General features: G+C 34.9%; 5 non-coding genes across 5 annotated transcripts; all 5 read left to right on the top strand.

Annotated features, from left to right (window-relative positions):
- Positions 1-8,039: 8,039 nt before the first annotated feature.
- On the top strand, positions 8,040-8,095 carry MIR7359B-1 (microRNA mir-7359b-1). Its single transcript, NR_127592.1, has one exon. It is a non-coding gene; the product is annotated as a microRNA mir-7359b-1 (primary transcript).
- A 2,643-nt stretch (positions 8,096-10,738) lies between these two features.
- Positions 10,739-10,794, top strand: MIR7359A-1 (microRNA mir-7359a-1). Its single transcript, NR_127582.1, has one exon. It is a non-coding gene; the product is annotated as a microRNA mir-7359a-1 (primary transcript).
- Positions 10,795-13,436: 2,642 nt separating this feature from the next.
- MIR7359B-3 (microRNA mir-7359b-3) lies at positions 13,437-13,492 on the top strand. The gene has a single exon (NR_127594.1). It is a non-coding gene; the product is annotated as a microRNA mir-7359b-3 (primary transcript).
- A 1,478-nt stretch (positions 13,493-14,970) lies between these two features.
- MIR7360-5 (microRNA mir-7360-5) lies at positions 14,971-15,029 on the top strand. Its single transcript, NR_127591.1, has one exon. It is a non-coding gene; the product is annotated as a microRNA mir-7360-5 (primary transcript).
- A 3,805-nt stretch (positions 15,030-18,834) lies between these two features.
- MIR7359B-4 (microRNA mir-7359b-4) lies at positions 18,835-18,890 on the top strand. Its single transcript, NR_127595.1, has one exon. It is a non-coding gene; the product is annotated as a microRNA mir-7359b-4 (primary transcript).
- The last annotated feature ends 616 nt before the right edge of the window (positions 18,891-19,506 follow it).

The raw sequence follows: 19,506 nt of genomic DNA, 5'->3' as shown, positions 1-19,506 counted from the left end.
AGACGATATTTCGAGTACATCGTGAATATTGAATATCAGAATACATATTGAGACATCGGGATACTCCTCATCGTTTAGGGAAGCTGGTATTAGGAGATTCTGAGGTCCCTTTCCATTCTGTATGTATAATATTTTTATAAAAAATTGAATATTGTATTCCAGAATGGTGTGGGGTCTTTGAGCACGCTTCAACATTTAAATCAATTCTTCTGGTTCGTTTCTTAAGTTTCTTTCTGAGTTTGTTAGAACGATTGAGCTATGATACCTTGGGTGTTGTGTCTTAGATTGTGAAAGGCCATTAGAGTTTAGAGTTTCTGATGTCCTTTCACATTCTATAGAAACAACATTTCTAGTACATCTTCAGTATTGCCTATCCGAAAATAACGAGCCCTAAGGATCCTCCTCATCTTATCGACATGGTGGTATTAGTAGATCCTGAGGCCCTGTTCGTTCTGTAGCTATAATATTTATATAAAAATATTGAATATTGTATCACAGAATGGATTGGATCCTTTGAGCACACATTGTCATGCAGAAAGGTTATTTATTTTGTGTGTCTCTGAGCAATTTTCCCCGTCTGCAGCAGCAATATTTCTTAAGGAATTGAACACCATACCGAACGATTTAATGGCGCACTACAATCCTCGTTGTCTTCTATAATTAGTATTTATTTTCATTTAGTTCTTCAGTTTGCTGTCTGTTTCATATCTTCCTAATACACTGAATATTTTGTCATAGAATGAAATCGGGCCTGAGAATCCACATGATCTTACAGATAAGGTAAGATCTTGCCATTTAAGAGTTTCTTTCTCAATCTGTTGAACAAACAATGCTATAACTCATTGAATATTTTCTCTATGAAACGAATGAGTCCTTAGAAGTTAGAATTCCTGAGGTCATTTCACATGTTGTACAACAATGTTTCTATATCAACTAGGATATTGTATATGACTATGTATTGAGAGGTCAGAACCCACATCATCTTCTTGACACCTTGGTATTCATAGTATCTGAGGACCTTTCACATTCTGTAGATCCAATATTTCAAGTACTTATTAAATATTGTATCTCAGAATGAAAATGGTCTTTAGAAATGTCATCATTCCCTATGCTTGCTGTGATTTGAAACTTCACGGGTCCCTTCCAATTCTGTGGAAACTATATTTTTTTAAAAATTTGAGTGTTGTATTTCGAAACGACTGGGCTGTTGGAACAACTATCATCATATGGAGTGAGTGGTTTTTTTCATTTCTGTACTCTTTTCCCATTTTAATGGAAAATTAGTGCTATAAAAGTTTGAATGTTGTGTCTTAGGATGTGAACGGCCATTAGATTTTAGAGCTTCTGATGTCCTTTCATATTCCTTAGGAACAATATTTCTAGTACATCGTGGATATTGAATAACAGAATATATTGAGTCTTCAGGATACTCCTCATCGTTTAGAGATGGGGGTATTAGGAGGTTCTGAGGTCCCATTCCTTTCTGTAGGTATAATATTTTAATAAAAAATTAAATATTGTATCACAGATTGGACTGGGCCCTTTGACCAATCATCATCAACTTAGGAGGTTCTTATAATTTGTTTCTAAAGTTCTTTCCCATTTTCTTAGAACAATTGAGCTATAACCCATTGAATATTGTGTCTTAGAATATAAAACGCCATTAGACGTTAGAGCTTCTGATGTCCTTTCACCATCTTGAGTAACAATATTTCTTGATCCTTTTGAATATTGAATATCAGAGTATATGAGACTTCAGGATACTGCTCATCATTTAGTGATGGTTTTATTGGGAGATTCTGAGGGACCTTTCCATTCTGTAGGTATAATTTTTTGAGGAAAGATTGAATATTTTGTCGCAGAATTGAGTGATCCCTTTGAGCAAGCATTGGCATGTAGAAAGGGTATTTTTTGGTTTCTGAGCTAATTTCCCACTCTGTAATTAAATATTGTATCTCGGACTTTAATGGTGGCTGCAGTCTTCATTGTCTTCTAGGGAGTTTGGTTTTTGATTTTCTTTAAGTTCTTTGCAATTCTGTAGGTATCTCTAACATGTTCCCTATTTTGTCACAGAATGAAATCGGCCCTGAGAACCCTCATCATCTTCCAAATAAGGTAGGATCTTGCCAATTCAGAGTTCCATTCTCAATCAGTTGGTATAACATTTCTTTAACTCGTTGAATATTTTGTCTTACAATGTAATGGGCCTATAGAAATCAGAATTTCTGAGGTCGTTTCACGTACTGTAGAAAAATGTTTCTATCAAATGTTGGACACTGTATATGACAATGTATTGAGCCTTCAGAAGCCACATCATCTTCTGGACATGTGGCTATTCATAACCTCTGAGGATCTTCTGGAGATCCAAAATTTCTAGTACATGTTGAATGTTGTATCTGAGAATGAAAAGCATCTTTATTACTTGTATCATTCTGTATGTTTGCTGTGATTTGATGTTTCACTGGACCCTTCCAATTCGGTCAGAACAACATTTCTTTAAAAAAAATGAATATTATAGATCAAAACAGACTATGTTCTTGGAACAACAATCATCATCTGGAATGTGTGTCACTTTTTGTTTCTAAGATCCTTTCCCGTTTTGGTGGAACAATACTGCTTATAACCCTTTGAATATTGTGTCTTAGAATGTGAAAGGCCATTAGACATTTTTGTTTCTCATAGCCTTTCACATTCTTTAGAGACGATATTTCTAGTACATCGTGAATATTGAATATCAGAATACATATTGAGACATCGGGATACTCCTCATCGTTTAGGGAAGCTGGTATTAGGAGATTCTGAGGTCCCTTTCCATTCTGTATGTATAATATTTTTATAAAAAATTGAATATTGTATTCCAGAATGGTGTGGGGTCTTTGAGCACGCTTCAACATTTAAATCAATTCTTCTGGTTCGTTTCTTAAGTTTCTTTCTGAGTTTGTTAGAACGATTGAGCTATGATACCTTGGGTGTTGTGTCTTAGATTGTGAAAGGCCATTAGAGTTTAGAGTTTCTGATGTCCTTTCACATTCTATAGAAACAACATTTCTAGTACATCTTCAGTATTGCCTATCCGAAAATAACGAGCCCTAAGGATCCTCCTCATCTTATCGACATGGTGGTATTAGTAGATCCTGAGGCCCTGTTCGTTCTGTAGCTATAATATTTATATAAAAATATTGAATATTGTATCACAGAATGGATTGGATCCTTTGAGCACACATTGTCATGCAGAAAGGTTATTTATTTTGTGTGTCTCTGAGCAATTTTCCCCGTCTGCAGCAGCAATATTTCTTAAGGAATTGAACACCATACCGAACGATTTAATGGCGCACTACAATCCTCGTTGTCTTCTATAATTAGTATTTATTTTCATTTAGTTCTTCAGTTTGCTGTCTGTTTCATATCTTCCTAATACACTGAATATTTTGTCATAGAATGAAATCGGGCCTGAGAATCCACATGATCTTACAGATAAGGTAAGATCTTGCCATTTAAGAGTTTCTTTCTCAATCTGTTGAACAAACAATGCTATAACTCATTGAATATTTTCTCTATGAAACGAATGAGTCCTTAGAAGTTAGAATTCCTGAGGTCATTTCACATGTTGTACAACAATGTTTCTATATCAACTAGGATATTGTATATGACTATGTATTGAGAGGTCAGAACCCACATCATCTTCTTGACACCTTGGTATTCATAGTATCTGAGGACCTTTCACATTCTGTAGATCCAATATTTCAAGTACTTATTAAATATTGTATCTCAGAATGAAAATGGTCTTTAGAAATGTCATCATTCCCTATGCTTGCTGTGATTTGAAACTTCACGGGTCCCTTCCAATTCTGTGGAAACTATATTTTTTTAAAAATTTGAGTGTTGTATTTCGAAACGACTGGGCTGTTGGAACAACTATCATCATATGGAGTGAGTGGTTTTTTTCATTTCTGTACTCTTTTCCCATTTTAATGGAAAATTAGTGCTATAAAAGTTTGAATGTTGTGTCTTAGGATGTGAACGGCCATTAGATTTTAGAGCTTCTGATGTCCTTTCATATTCCTTAGGAACAATATTTCTAGTACATCGTGGATATTGAATAACAGAATATATTGAGTCTTCAGGATACTCCTCATCGTTTAGAGATGGGGGTATTAGGAGGTTCTGAGGTCCCATTCCTTTCTGTAGGTATAATATTTTAATAAAAAATTAAATATTGTATCACAGATTGGACTGGGCCCTTTGACCAATCATCATCAACTTAGGAGGTTCTTATAATTTGTTTCTAAAGTTCTTTCCCATTTTCTTAGAACAATTGAGCTATAACCCATTGAATATTGTGTCTTAGAATATAAAACGCCATTAGACGTTAGAGCTTCTGATGTCCTTTCACCATCTTGAGTAACAATATTTCTTGATCCTTTTGAATATTGAATATCAGAGTATATGAGACTTCAGGATACTGCTCATCATTTAGTGATGGTTTTATTGGGAGATTCTGAGGGACCTTTCCATTCTGTAGGTATAATTTTTTGAGGAAAGATTGAATATTTTGTCGCAGAATTGAGTGATCCCTTTGAGCAAGCATTGGCATGTAGAAAGGGTATTTTTTGGTTTCTGAGCTAATTTCCCACTCTGTAATTAAATATTGTATCTCGGACTTTAATGGTGGCTGCAGTCTTCATTGTCTTCTAGGGAGTTTGGTTTTTGATTTTCTTTAAGTTCTTTGCAATTCTGTAGGTATCTCTAACATGTTCCCTATTTTGTCACAGAATGAAATCGGCCCTGAGAACCCTCATCATCTTCCAAATAAGGTAGGATCTTGCCAATTCAGAGTTCCATTCTCAATCAGTTGGTATAACATTTCTTTAACTCGTTGAATATTTTGTCTTACAATGTAATGGGCCTATAGAAATCAGAATTTCTGAGGTCGTTTCACGTACTGTAGAAAAATGTGTCTATCAAATGTTGGACACTGTATATGACAATGTATTGAGCCTTCAGAAGCCACATCATCTTCTGGACATGTGGCTATTCATAACCTCTGAGGATCTTCTGGAGATCCAAAATTTCTAGTACATGTTGAATGTTGTTTCTGAGAATGAAAAGCATCTTTATTACTTGTATCATTCTGTATGTTTGCTGTGATTTGATGTTTCACTGGACCCTTCCAATTCGGTCAGAACAACATTTCTTTAAAAAAAATGAATATTATAGATCAAAACAGACTATGTTCTTGGAACAACAATCATCATCTGGAATGTGTGTCACTTTTTGTTTCTAAGATCCTTTCCCGTTTTGGTGGAACAATACCGCTTATAACCCTTTGAATATTGTGTCTTAGAATGTGAAAGGCCATTAGACATTTTTGTTTCTCATAGCCTTTCACATTCTTAGAGACGATATTTCGAGTACATCGTGAATATTGAATATCAGAATACATATTGAGACATCGGGATACTCCTCATCGTTTAGAGAAGCTGGTATTAGGAGATTCTGAGGTCCCTTTCCATTCTGTATGTATAATATTTTTATAAAAAATTGAATATTGTATTCCAGAATGGTGTGGGGTCTTTGAGCACGCTTCAACATTTAAATCAATTCTTCTGGTTCGTTTCTTAAGTTTCTTTCTGAGTTTGTTAGAACGATTGAGCTATGATACCTTGGGTGTTGTGTCTTAGATTGTGAAAGGCCATTAGAGTTTAGAGTTTCTGATGTCCTTTCACATTCTATAGAAACAACATTTCTAGTACATCTTCAGTATTGCCTATCCGAAAATAACGAGCCCTAAGGATCCTCCTCATCTTATCGACATGGTGGTATTAGTAGATCCTGAGGCCCTGTTCGTTCTGTAGCTATAATATTTTTATAAAAATATTGAATATTGTATCACAGAATGGATTGGATCCTTTGAGCACACATTGTCATGCAGAAAGGTTATTTATTTTGTGTGTCTCTGAGCAATTTTCCCCGTCTGCAGCAACAATATTTCTTAAGGAATTGAACACCATACCGAACGATTTAATGGCGCACTACAATCCTCGTTGTCTTCTATAATTAGTATTTATTTTCATTTAGTTCTTCAGTTTGCTGTCTGTTTCATATCTTCCTAATACACTGAATATTTTGTCATAGAATGAAATCGAGCCTGAGAATCCACAAGATCTTACAGATAAGGTAAGATCTTGCCATTTAAGAGTTTCTTTCTCAATCTGTTGAACAAACAATGCTATAACTCATTGGATATTTTCTCTATGAAGCGAATGAGTCCTTAGAAGTTAGAATTCCTGAGGTCATTTCACATGTTGTACAACAATGTTTCTATATCAACTAGGATATTGTATATGACTATGTATTGAGCGGTCAGAACCCACATCATCTTCTTGACACCTTGGTATTCATAGTATCTGAGGACCTTTCACATTCTGTAGATCCAATATTTCAAGTACATATTAAATATTGTATCTCAGAATGAAAATGGTCTTTAGAAATGTCATCATTCCCTATGCTTGCTGTGATTTGAAACTTCAAGGGTCCCTTCCAATTCTGTGGAAACTATATTTCTTTAAAAATTTGAGTGTTGTATTTCGAAACGACTGGGCTGTAGGAACAACTATCATCATATGGAGTGAGTGGTTTTTTTCATTTCTGTACTCTTTTCCCATTTTAATGGAAAATTAGTGCTATAAAAGTTTGAATGTTGTGTCTTAGGATGTGAACGGCCATTAGATTTTAGAGCTTCTGATGTCCTTTCATATTCCTTAGGAACAATATTTCTAGTACATCGTGGATATTGAATAACAGAATATATTGAGTCTTCAGGATCCTCCTCATCGTTTAGAGATGGGGGTATTAGGAGGTTCTGAGGTCCCATTCCTTTCTGTAGGTATAATATTTTAATAAAAAATTAAATATTGTATCACAGATTGGACTGGGCCCTTTGACCAATCATCATCAACTTAGGAGGTTCTTATAATTTGTTTCTAAAGTTCTTTCCCATTTTCTTAGAACAATTGAGCTATAACCCATTGAATATTGTGTCTTAGAATATAAAACGCCATTAGACGTTAGAGCTTCTGATGTCCTTTCACCATCTTGAGTAACAATATTTCTTGATCCTTTTGAATATTGAATATCAGAGTATATGAGACTTCAGGATACTGCTCATCATTTAGTGATGGTTTTATTGGGAGATTCTGAGGGACCTTTCCATTCTGTAGGTATAATTTTTTGAGGAAAGATTGAATATTTTGTCGCAGAATTGAGTGATCCCTTTGAGCAAGCATTGGCATGTAGAAAGGGTATTTTTTGGTTTCTGAGCTAATTTCCCACTCTGTAATTAAATATTGTATCTCGGACTTTAATGGTGGCTGCAGTCTTCATTGTCTTCTAGGGAGTTTGGTTTTTGATTTTCTTTAAGTTCTTTGCAATTCTGTAGGTATCTCTAACATGTTCCCTATTTTGTCACAGAATGAAATCGGCCCTGAGAACCCTCATCATCTTCCAAATAAGGTAGGATCTTGCCAATTCAGAGTTCCATTCTCAATCAGTTGGTATAACATTTCTTTAACTCGTTGAATATTTTGTCTTACAATGTAATGGGCCTATAGAAATCAGAATTTCTGAGGTCGTTTCACGTACTGTAGAAAAATGTTTCTATCAAATGTTGGACACTGTATATGACAATGTATTGAGCCTTCAGAAGCCACATCATCTTCTGGACATGTGGCTATTCATAACCTCTGAGGATCTTCTGGAGATCCAAAATTTCTAGTACATGTTGAATGTTGTATCTGAGAATGAAAAGCATCTTTATTACTTGTATCATTCTGTATGTTTGCTGTGATTTGATGTTTCACTGGACCCTTCCAATTCGGTCAGAACAACATTTCTTTAAAAAAAATGAATATTATAGATCAAAACAGACTATGTTCTTGGAACAACAATCATCATCTGGAATGTGTGTCACTTTTTGTTTCTAAGATCCTTTCCCGTTTTGGTGGAACAATACTGCTTATAACCCTTTGAATATTGTGTCTTAGAATGTGAAAGGCCATTAGACATTTTTGTTTCTCATAGCCTTTCACATTCTTTAGAGACGATATTTCTAGTACATCGTGAATATTGAATATCAGAATACATATTGAGACATCGGGATACTCCTCATCGTTTAGGGAAGCTGGTATTAGGAGATTCTGAGGTCCCTTTCCATTCTGTATGTATAATATTTTTATAAAAAATTGAATATTGTATTCCAGAATGGTGTGGGGTCTTTGAGCACGCTTCAACATTTAAATCAATTCTTCTGGTTCGTTTCTTAAGTTTCTTTCTGAGTTTGTTAGAACGATTGAGCTATGATACCTTGGGTGTTGTGTCTTAGATTGTGAAAGGCCATTAGAGTTTAGAGTTTCTGATGTCCTTTCACATTCTATAGAAACAACATTTCTAGTACATCTTCAGTATTGCCTATCCGAAAATAACGAGCCCTAAGGATCCTCCTCATCTTATCGACATGGTGGTATTAGTAGATCCTGAGGCCCTGTTCGTTCTGTAGCTATAATATTTATATAAAAATATTGAATATTGTATCACAGAATGGATTGGATCCTTTGAGCACACATTGTCATGCAGAAAGGTTATTTATTTTGTGTGTCTCTGAGCAATTTTCCCCGTCTGCAGCAGCAATATTTCTTAAGGAATTGAACACCATACCGAACGATTTAATGGCGCACTACAATCCTCGTTGTCTTCTATAATTAGTATTTATTTTCATTTAGTTCTTCAGTTTGCTGTCTGTTTCATATCTTCCTAATACACTGAATATTTTGTCATAGAATGAAATCGGGCCTGAGAATCCACATGATCTTACAGATAAGGTAAGATCTTGCCATTTAAGAGTTTCTTTCTCAATCTGTTGAACAAACAATGCTATAACTCATTGAATATTTTCTCTATGAAACGAATGAGTCCTTAGAAGTTAGAATTCCTGAGGTCATTTCACATGTTGTACAACAATGTTTCTATATCAACTAGGATATTGTATATGACTATGTATTGAGAGGTCAGAACCCACATCATCTTCTTGACACCTTGGTATTCATAGTATCTGAGGACCTTTCACATTCTGTAGATCCAATATTTCAAGTACTTATTAAATATTGTATCTCAGAATGAAAATGGTCTTTAGAAATGTCATCATTCCCTATGCTTGCTGTGATTTGAAACTTCACGGGTCCCTTCCAATTCTGTGGAAACTATATTTTTTTAAAAATTTGAGTGTTGTATTTCGAAACGACTGGGCTGTTGGAACAACTATCATCATATGGAGTGAGTGGTTTTTTTCATTTCTGTACTCTTTTCCCATTTTAATGGAAAATTAGTGCTATAAAAGTTTGAATGTTGTGTCTTAGGATGTGAACGGCCATTAGATTTTAGAGCTTCTGATGTCCTTTCATATTCCTTAGGAACAATATTTATAGTACATCGTGGATATTGAATAACAGAATATATTGAGTCTTCAGGATACTCCTCATCGTTTAGAGATGGGGGTATTAGGAGGTTCTGAGGTCCCATTCCTTTCTGTAGGTATAATATTTTAATAAAAAATTAAATATTGTATCACAGATTGGACTGGGCCCTTTGACCAATCATCATCAACTTAGGAGGTTCTTATAATTTGTTTCTAAAGTTCTTTCCCATTTTCTTAGAACAATTGAGCTATAACCCATTGAATATTGTGTCTTAGAATATAAAACGCCATTAGACGTTAGAGCTTCTGATGTCCTTTCACCATCTTGAGTAACAATATTTCTTGATCCTTTTGAATATTGAATATCAGAGTATATGAGACTTCAGGATACTGCTCATCATTTAGTGATGGTTTTATTGGGAGATTCTGAGGGACCTTTCCATTCTGTAGGTATAATTTTTTGAGGAAAGATTGAATATTTTGTCGCAGAATTGAGTGATCCCTTTGAGCAAGCATTGGCATGTAGAAAGGGTATTTTTTGGTTTCTGAGCTAATTTCCCACTCTGTAATTAAATATTGTATCTCGGACTTTAATGGTGGCTGCAGTCTTCATTGTCTTCTAGGGAGTTTGGTTTTTGATTTTCTTTAAGTTCTTTGCAATTCTGTAGGTATCTCTAACATGTTCCCTATTTTGTCACAGAATGAAATCGGCCCTGAGAACCCTCATCATCTTCCAAATAAGGTAGGATCTTGCCAATTCAGAGTTCCATTCTCAATCAGTTGGTATAACATTTCTTTAACTCGTTGAATATTTTGTCTTACAATGTAATGGGCCTATAGAAATCAGAATTTCTGAGGTCGTTTCACGTACTGTAGAAAAATGTGTCTATCAAATGTTGGACACTGTATATGACAATGTATTGAGCCTTCAGAAGCCACATCATCTTCTGGACATGTGGCTATTCATAACCTCTGAGGATCTTCTGGAGATCCAAAATTTCTAGTACATGTTGAATGTTGTATCTGAGAATGAAAAGCATCTTTATTACTTGTATCATTCTGTATGTTTGCTGTGATTTGATGTTTCACTGGACCCTTCCAATTCGGTCAGAACAACATTTCTTTAAAAAAAATGAATATTATAGATCAAAACAGACTATGTTCTTGGAACAACAATCATCATCTGGAATGTGTGTCACTTTTTGTTTCTAAGATCCTTTCCCGTTTTGGTGGAACAATACTGCTTATAACCCTTTGAATATTGTGTCTTAGAATGTGAAAGGCCATTAGACATTTTTGTTTCTCATAGCCTTTCACATTCTTAGAGACGATATTTCGAGTACATCGTGAATATTGAATATCAGAATACATATTGAGACATCGGGATACTCCTCATCGTTTAGGGAAGCTGGTATTAGGAGATTCTGAGGTCCCTTTCCATTCTGTATGTATAATATTTTTATAAAAAATTGAATATTGTATTCCAGAATGGTGTGGGGTCTTTGAGCACGCTTCAACATTTAAATCAATTCTTCTGGTTCGTTTCTTAAGTTTCTTTCTGAGTTTGTTAGAACGATTGAGCTATGATACCTTGGGTGTTGTGTCTTAGATTGTGAAAGGCCATTAGAGTTTAGAGTTTCTGATGTCCTTTCACATTCTATAGAAACAACATTTCTAGTACATCTTCAGTATTGCCTATCCGAAAATAACGAGCCCTAAGGATCCTCCTCATCTTATCGACATGGTGGTATTAGTAGATCCTGAGGCCCTGTTCGTTCTGTAGCTATAATATTTTTATAAAAATATTGAATATTGTATCACAGAATGGATTGGATCCTTTGAGCACACATTGTCATGCAGAAAGGTTATTTATTTTGTGTGTCTCTGAGCAATTTTCCCCGTCTGCAGCAACAATATTTCTTAAGGAATTGAACACCATACCGAACGATTTAATGGCGCACTACAATCCTCGTTGTCTTCTATAATTAGTATTTATTTTCATTTAGTTCTTCAGTTTGCTGTCTGTTTCATATCTTCCTAATACACTGAATATTTTGTCATAGAATGAAATCGAGCCTGAGAATCCACAAGATCTTACAGATAAGGTAAGATCTTGCCATTTAAGAGTTTCTTTCTCAATCTGTTGAACAAACAATGCTATAACTCATTGGATATTTTCTCTATGAAGCGAATGAGTCCTTAGAAGTTAGAATTCCTGAGGTCATTTCACATGTTGTACAACAATGTTTCTATATCAACTAGGATATTGTATATGACTATGTATTGAGCGGTCAGAACCCACATCATCTTCTTGACACCTTGGTATTCATAGTATCTGAGGACCTTTCACATTCTGTAGATCCAATATTTCAAGTACATATTAAATATTGTATCTCAGAATGAAAATGGTCTTTAGAAATGTCATCATTCCCTATGCTTGCTGTGATTTGAAACTTCAAGGGTCCCTTCCAATTCTGTGGAAACTATATTTCTTTAAAAATTTGAGTGTTGTATTTCGAAACGACTGGGCTGTAGGAACAACTATCATCATATGGAGTGAGTGGTTTTTTTCATTTCTGTACTCTTTTCCCATTTTAATGGAAAATTAGTGCTATAAAAGTTTGAATGTTGTGTCTTAGGATGTGAACGGCCATTAGATTTTAGAGCTTCTGATGTCCTTTCATATTCCTTAGGAACAATATTTCTAGTACATCGTGGATATTGAATAACAGAATATATTGAGTCTTCAGGATCCTCCTCATCGTTTAGAGATGGGGGTATTAGGAGGTTCTGAGGTCCCATTCCTTTCTGTAGGTATAATATTTTAATAAAAAATTAAATATTGTATCACAGATTGGACTGGGCCCTTTGACCAATCATCATCAACTTAGGAGGTTCTTATAATTTGTTTCTAAAGTTCTTTCCCATTTTCTTAGAACAATTGAGCTATAACCCATTGAATATTGTGTCTTAGAATATAAAACGCCATTAGACGTTAGAGCTTCTGATGTCCTTTCACCATCTTGAGTAACAATATTTCTTGATCCTTTTGAATATTGAATATCAGAGTATATGAGACTTCAGGATACTGCTCATCATTTAGTGATGGTTTTATTGGGAGATTCTGAGGGACCTTTCCATTCTGTAGGTATAATTTTTTGAGGAAAGATTGAATATTTTGTCGCAGAATTGAGTGATCCCTTTGAGCAAGCATTGGCATGTAGAAAGGGTATTTTTTGGTTTCTGAGCTAATTTCCCACTCTGTAATTAAATATTGTATCTCGGACTTTAATGGTGGCTGCAGTCTTCATTGTCTTCTAGGGAGTTTGGTTTTTGATTTTCTTTAAGTTCTTTGCAATTCTGTAGGTATCTCTAACATGTTCCCTATTTTGTCACAGAATGAAATCGGCCCTGAGAACCCTCATCATCTTCCAAATAAGGTAGGATCTTGCCAATTCAGAGTTCCATTCTCAATCAGTTGGTATAACATTTCTTTAACTCGTTGAATATTTTGTCTTACAATGTAATGGGCCTATAGAAATCAGAATTTCTGAGGTCGTTTCACGTACTGTAGAAAAATGTTTCTATCAAATGTTGGACACTGTATATGACAATGTATTGAGCCTTCAGAAGCCACATCATCTTCTGGACATGTGGCTATTCATAACCTCTGAGGATCTTCTGGAGATCCAAAATTTCTAGTACATGTTGAATGTTGTATCTGAGAATGAAAAGCATCTTTATTACTTGTATCATTCTGTATGTTTGCTGTGATTTGATGTTTCACTGGACCCTTCCAATTCGGTCAGAACAACATTTCTTTAAAAAAAATGAATATTATAGATCAAAACAGACTATGTTCTTGGAACAACAATCATCATCTGGAATGTGTGTCACTTTTTGTTTCTAAGATCCTTTCCCGTTTTGGTGGAACAATACTGCTTATAACCCTTTGAATATTGTGTCTTAGAATGTGAAAGGCCATTAGACATTTTTGTTTCTCATAGCCTTTCACATTCTTTAGAGACGATATTTCTAGTACATCGTGAATATTGAATATCAGAATACATATTGAGACATCGGGATACTCCTCATCGTTTAGGGAAGCTGGTATTAGGAGATTCTGAGGTCCCTTTCCATTCTGTATGTATAATATTTTTATAAAAAATTGAATATTGTATTCCAGAATGGTGTGGGGTCTTTGAGCACGCTTCAACATTTAAATCAATTCTTCTGGTTCGTTTCTTAAGTTTCTTTCTGAGTTTGTTAGAACGATTGAGCTATGATACCTTGGGTGTTGTGTCTTAGATTGTGAAAGGCCATTAGAGTTTAGAGTTTCTGATGTCCTTTCACATTCTATAGAAACAACATTTCTAGTACATCTTCAGTATTGCCTATCCGAAAATAACGAGCCCTAAGGATCCTCCTCATCTTATCGACATGGTGGTATTAGTAGATCCTGAGGCCCTGTTCGTTCTGTAGCTATAATATTTATATAAAAATATTGAATATTGTATCACAGAATGGATTGGATCCTTTGAGCACACATTGTCATGCAGAAAGGTTATTTATTTTGTGTGTCTCTGAGCAATTTTCCCCGTCTGCAGCAGCAATATTTCTTAAGGAATTGAACACCATACCGAACGATTTAATGGCGCACTACAATCCTCGTTGTCTTCTATAATTAGTATTTATTTTCATTTAGTTCTTCAGTTTGCTGTCTGTTTCATATCTTCCTAATACACTGAATATTTTGTCATAGAATGAAATCGGGCCTGAGAATCCACATGATCTTACAGATAAGGTAAGATCTTGCCATTTAAGAGTTTCTTTCTCAATCTGTTGAACAAACAATGCTATAACTCATTGAATATTTTCTCTATGAAACGAATGAGTCCTTAGAAGTTAGAATTCCTGAGGTCATTTCACATGTTGTACAACAATGTTTCTATATCAACTAGGATATTGTATATGACTATGTATTGAGAGGTCAGAACCCACATCATCTTCTTGACACCTTGGTATTCATAGTATCTGAGGACCTTTCACATTCTGTAGATCCAATATTTCAAGTACTTATTAAATATTGTATCTCAGAATGAAAATGGTCTTTAGAAATGTCATCATTCCCTATGCTTGCTGTGATTTGAAACTTCACGGGTCCCTTCCAATTCTGTGGAAACTATATTTTTTTAAAAATTTGAGTGTTGTATTTCGAAACGACTGGGCTGTTGGAACAACTATCATCATATGGAGTGAGTGGTTTTTTTCATTTCTGTACTCTTTTCCCATTTTAATGGAAAATTAGTGCTATAAAAGTTTGAATGTTGTGTCTTAGGATGTGAACGGCCATTAGATTTTAGAGCTTCTGATGTCCTTTCATATTCCTTAGGAACAATATTTCTAGTACATCGTGGATATTGAATAACAGAATATATTGAGTCTTCAGGATACTCCTCATCGTTTAGAGATGGGGGTATTAGGAGGTTCTGAGGTCCCATTCCTTTCTGTAGGTATAATATTTTAATAAAAAATTAAATATTGTATCACAGATTGGACTGGGCCCTTTGACCAATCATCATCAACTTAGGAGGTTCTTATAATTTGTTTCTAAAGTTCTTTCCCATTTTCTTAGAACAATTGAGCTATAACCCATTGAATATTGTGTCTTAGAATATAAAACGCCATTAGACGTTAGAGCTTCTGATGTCCTTTCACCATCTTGAGTAACAATATTTCTTGATCCTTTTGAATATTGAATATCAGAGTATATGAGACTTCAGGATACTGCTCATCATTTAGTGATGGTTTTATTGGGAGATTCTGAGGGACCTTTCCATTCTGTAGGTATAATTTTTTGAGGAAAGATTGAATATTTTGTCGCAGAATTGAGTGATCCCTTTGAGCAAGCATTGGCATGTAGAAAGGGTATTTTTTGGTTTCTGAGCTAATTTCCCACTCTGTAATTAAATATTGTATCTCGGACTTTAATGGTGGCTGCAGTCTTCATTGTCTTCTAGGGAGTTTGGTTTTTGATTTTCTTTAAGTTCTTTGCAATTCTGTAGGTATCTCTAACATGTTCCCTATTTTGTCACAGAATGAAATCGGCCCTGAGAACCCTCATCATCTTCCAAATAAGGTAGGATCTTGCCAATTCAGAGTTCCATTCTCAATCAGTTGGTATAACATTTCTTTAACTCGTTGAATATTTTGTCTTACAATGTAATGGGCCTATAGAAATCAGAATTTCTGAGGTCGTTTCACGTACTGTAGAAAAATGTTTCTATCAAATGTTGGACACTGTATATGACAATGTATTGAGCCTTCAGAAGCCACATCATCTTCTGGACATGTGGCTATTCATAACCTCTGAGGATCTTCTGGAGATCCAAAATTTCTAGTACATGTTGAATGTTGTATCTGAGAATGAAAAGCATCTTTATTACTTGTATCATTCTGTATGTTTGCTGTGATTTGATGTTTCACTGGACCCTTCCAATTCGGTCAGAACAACATTTCTTTAAAAAAAATGAATATTATAGATCAAAACAGACTATGTTCTTGGAACAACAATCATCATCTGGAATGTGTGTCACTTTTTGTTTCTAAGATCCTTTCCCGTTTTGGTGGAACAATACTGCTTATAACCCTTTGAATATTGTGTCTTAGAATGTGAAAGGCCATTAGACATTTTTGTTTCTCATAGCCTTTCACATTCTTTAGAGACGATATTTCTAGTACATCGTGAATATTGAATATCAGAATACATATTGAGACATCGGGATACTCCTCATCGTTTAGGGAAGCTGGTATTAGGAGATTCTGAGGTCCCTTTCCATTCTGTATGTATAATATTTTTATAAAAAATTGAATATTGTATTCCAGAATGGTGTGGGGTCTTTGAGCACGCTTCAACATTTAAATCAATTCTTCTGGTTCGTTTCTTAAGTTTCTTTCTGAGTTTGTTAGAACGATTGAGCTATGATACCTTGGGTGTTGTGTCTTAGATTGTGAAAGGCCATTAGAGTTTAGAGTTTCTGATGTCCTTTCACATTCTATAGAAACAACATTTCTAGTACATCTTCAGTATTGCCTATCCGAAAATAACGAGCCCTAAGGATCCTCCTCATCTTATCGACATGGTGGTATTAGTAGATCCTGAGGCCCTGTTCGTTCTGTAGCTATAATATTTTTATAAAAATATTGAATATTGTATCACAGAATGGATTGGATCCTTTGAGCACACATTGTCATGCAGAAAGGTTATTTATTTTGTGTGTCTCTGAGCAATTTTCCCCGTCTGCAGCAGCAATATTTCTTAAGGAATTGAACACCATACCGAACGATTTAATGGCGCACTACAATCCTCGTTGTCTTCTATAATTAGTATTTGTTTTCATTTAGTTCTTCAGTTTGCTGTCTGTTTCATATCTTCCTAATACACTGAATATTTTGTCATAGAATGAAATCGGGCCTGAGAATCCACATGATCTTACAGATAAGGTAAGATCTTGCCATTTAAGAGTTTCTTTCTCAATCTGTTGAACAAACAATGCTATAACTCATTGAATATTTTCTCTATGAAACGAATGAGTCCTTAGAAGTTAGAATTCCTGAGGTCATTTCACATGTTGTACAACAATGTTTCTATATCAACTAGGATATTGTATATGACTATGTATTGAGAGGTCAGAACCCACATCATCTTCTTGACACCTTGGTATTCATAGTATCTGAGGACCTTTCACATTCTGTAGATCCAATATTTCAAGTACTTATTAAATATTGTATCTCAGAATGAAAATGGTCTTTAGAAATGTCATCATTCCCTATGCTTGCTGTGATTTGAAACTTCACGGGTCCCTTCCAATTCTGTGGAAACTATATTTTTTTAAAAATTTGAGTGTTGTATTTCGAAACGACTGGGCTGTTGGAACAACTATCATCATATGGAGTGAGTGGTTTTTTTCATTTCTGTACTCTTTTCCCATTTTAATGGAAAATTAGTGCTATAAAAGTTTGAATGTTGTGTCTTAGGATGTGAACGGCCATTAGATTTTAGAGCTTCTGATGTCCTTTCATATTCCTTAGGAACAATATTTCTAGTACATCGTGGATATTGAATAACAGAATATATTGAGTCTTCAGGATACTCCTCATCGTTTAGAGATGGGGGTATTAGGAGGTTCTGAGGTCCCATTCCTTTCTGTAGGTATAATATTTTAATAAAAAATTAAATATTGTATCACAGATTGGACTGGGCCCTTTGACCAATCATCATCAACTTAGGAGGTTCTTATAATTTGTTTCTAAAGTTCTTTCCCATTTTCTTAGAACAATTGAGCTATAACCCATTGAATATTGTGTCTTAGAATATAAAACGCCATTAGACGTTAGAGCTTCTGATGTCCTTTCACCATCTTGAGTAACAATATTTCTTGATCCTTTTGAATATTGAATATCAGAGTATATGAGACTTCAGGATACTGCTCATCATTTAGTGATGGTTTTATTGGGAGATTCTGAGGGACCTTTCCATTCTGTAGGTATAATTTTTTGAGGAAAGATTGAATATTTTGTCGCAGAATTGAGTGATCCCTTTGAGCAAGCATTGGCATGTAGAAAGGGTATTTTTTGGTTTCTGAGCTAATTTCCCACTCTGTAATTAAATATTGTATCTCGGACTTTAATGGTGGCTGCAGTCTTCATTGTCTTCTAGGGAGTTTGGTTTTTGATTTTCTTTAAGTTCTTTGCAATTCTGTAGGTATCTCTAACATGTTCCCTATTTTGTCACAGAATGAAATCGGCCCTGAGAACCCTCATCATCTTCCAAATAAGGTAGGATCTTGCCAATTCAGAGTTCCATTCTCAATCAGTTGGTATAACATTTCTTTAACTCGTTGAATATTTTGTCTTACAATGTAATGGGCCTATAGAAATCAGAATTTCTGAGGTCGTTTCACGTACTGTAGAAAAATGTTTCTATCAAATGTTGGACACTGTATATGACAATGTATTGAGCCTTCAGAAGCCACATCATCTTCTGGACATGTGGCTATTCATAACCTCTGAGGATCTTCTGGAGATCCAAAATTTCTAGTACATGTTGAATGTTGTATCTGAGAATGAAAAGCATCTTTATTACTTGTATCATTCTGTATGTTTGCTGTGATTTGATGTTTCACTGGACCCTTCCAATTCGGTCAGAACAACATTTCTTTTAAAAAAATGAATATTATAGATCAAAACAGACTATGTTCTTGGAACAACAATCATCATCTGGAATGTGTGTCACTTTTTGTTTCTAAGATCCTTTCCCGTTTTGGTGGAACAATACTGCTTATAACCCTTTGAATATTGTGTCTTAGAATGTGAAAGGCCATTAGACATTTTTGTTTCTCATAGCCTTTCACATTCTTTAGAGACGATATTTCTAGTACATCGTGAATATTGAATATCAGAATACATATTGAGACATCGGGATACTCCTCATCGTTTAGGGAAGCTGGTATTAGGAGATTCTGAGGTCCCTTTCCATTCTGTATGTATAATATTTTTATAAAAAATTGAATATTGTATTCCAGAATGGTGTGGGGTCTTTGAGCACGCTTCAACATTTAAATCAATTCTTCTGGTTCGTTTCTTAAGTTTCTTTCTGAGTTTGTTAGAACGATTGAGCTATGATACCTTGGGTGTTGTGTCTTAGATTGTGAAAGGCCATTAGAGTTTAGAGTTTCTGATGTCCTTTCACATTCTATAGAAACAACATTTCTAGTACATCTTCAGTATTGCCTATCCGAAAATAACGAGCCCTAAGGATCCTCCTCATCTTATCGACATGGTGGTATTAGTAGATCCTGAGGCCCTGTTCGTTCTGTAGCTATAATATTTATATAAAAATATTGAATATTGTATCACAGAATGGATTGGATCCTTTGAGCACACATTGTCATGCAGAAAGGTTATTTATTTTGTGTGTCTCTGAGCAATTTTCCCCGTCTGCAGCAGCAATATTTCTTAAGGAATTGAACACCATA

The sequence above is a fragment of the Monodelphis domestica genome, chromosome X (assembly GCF_027887165.1).
Source record: "Monodelphis domestica isolate mMonDom1 chromosome X, mMonDom1.pri, whole genome shotgun sequence".
NCBI classification, from domain to species: Eukaryota; Metazoa; Chordata; class Mammalia; order Didelphimorphia; family Didelphidae; genus Monodelphis; species Monodelphis domestica.
This window is presented reverse-complemented; position numbering and strand designations above follow the sequence as displayed.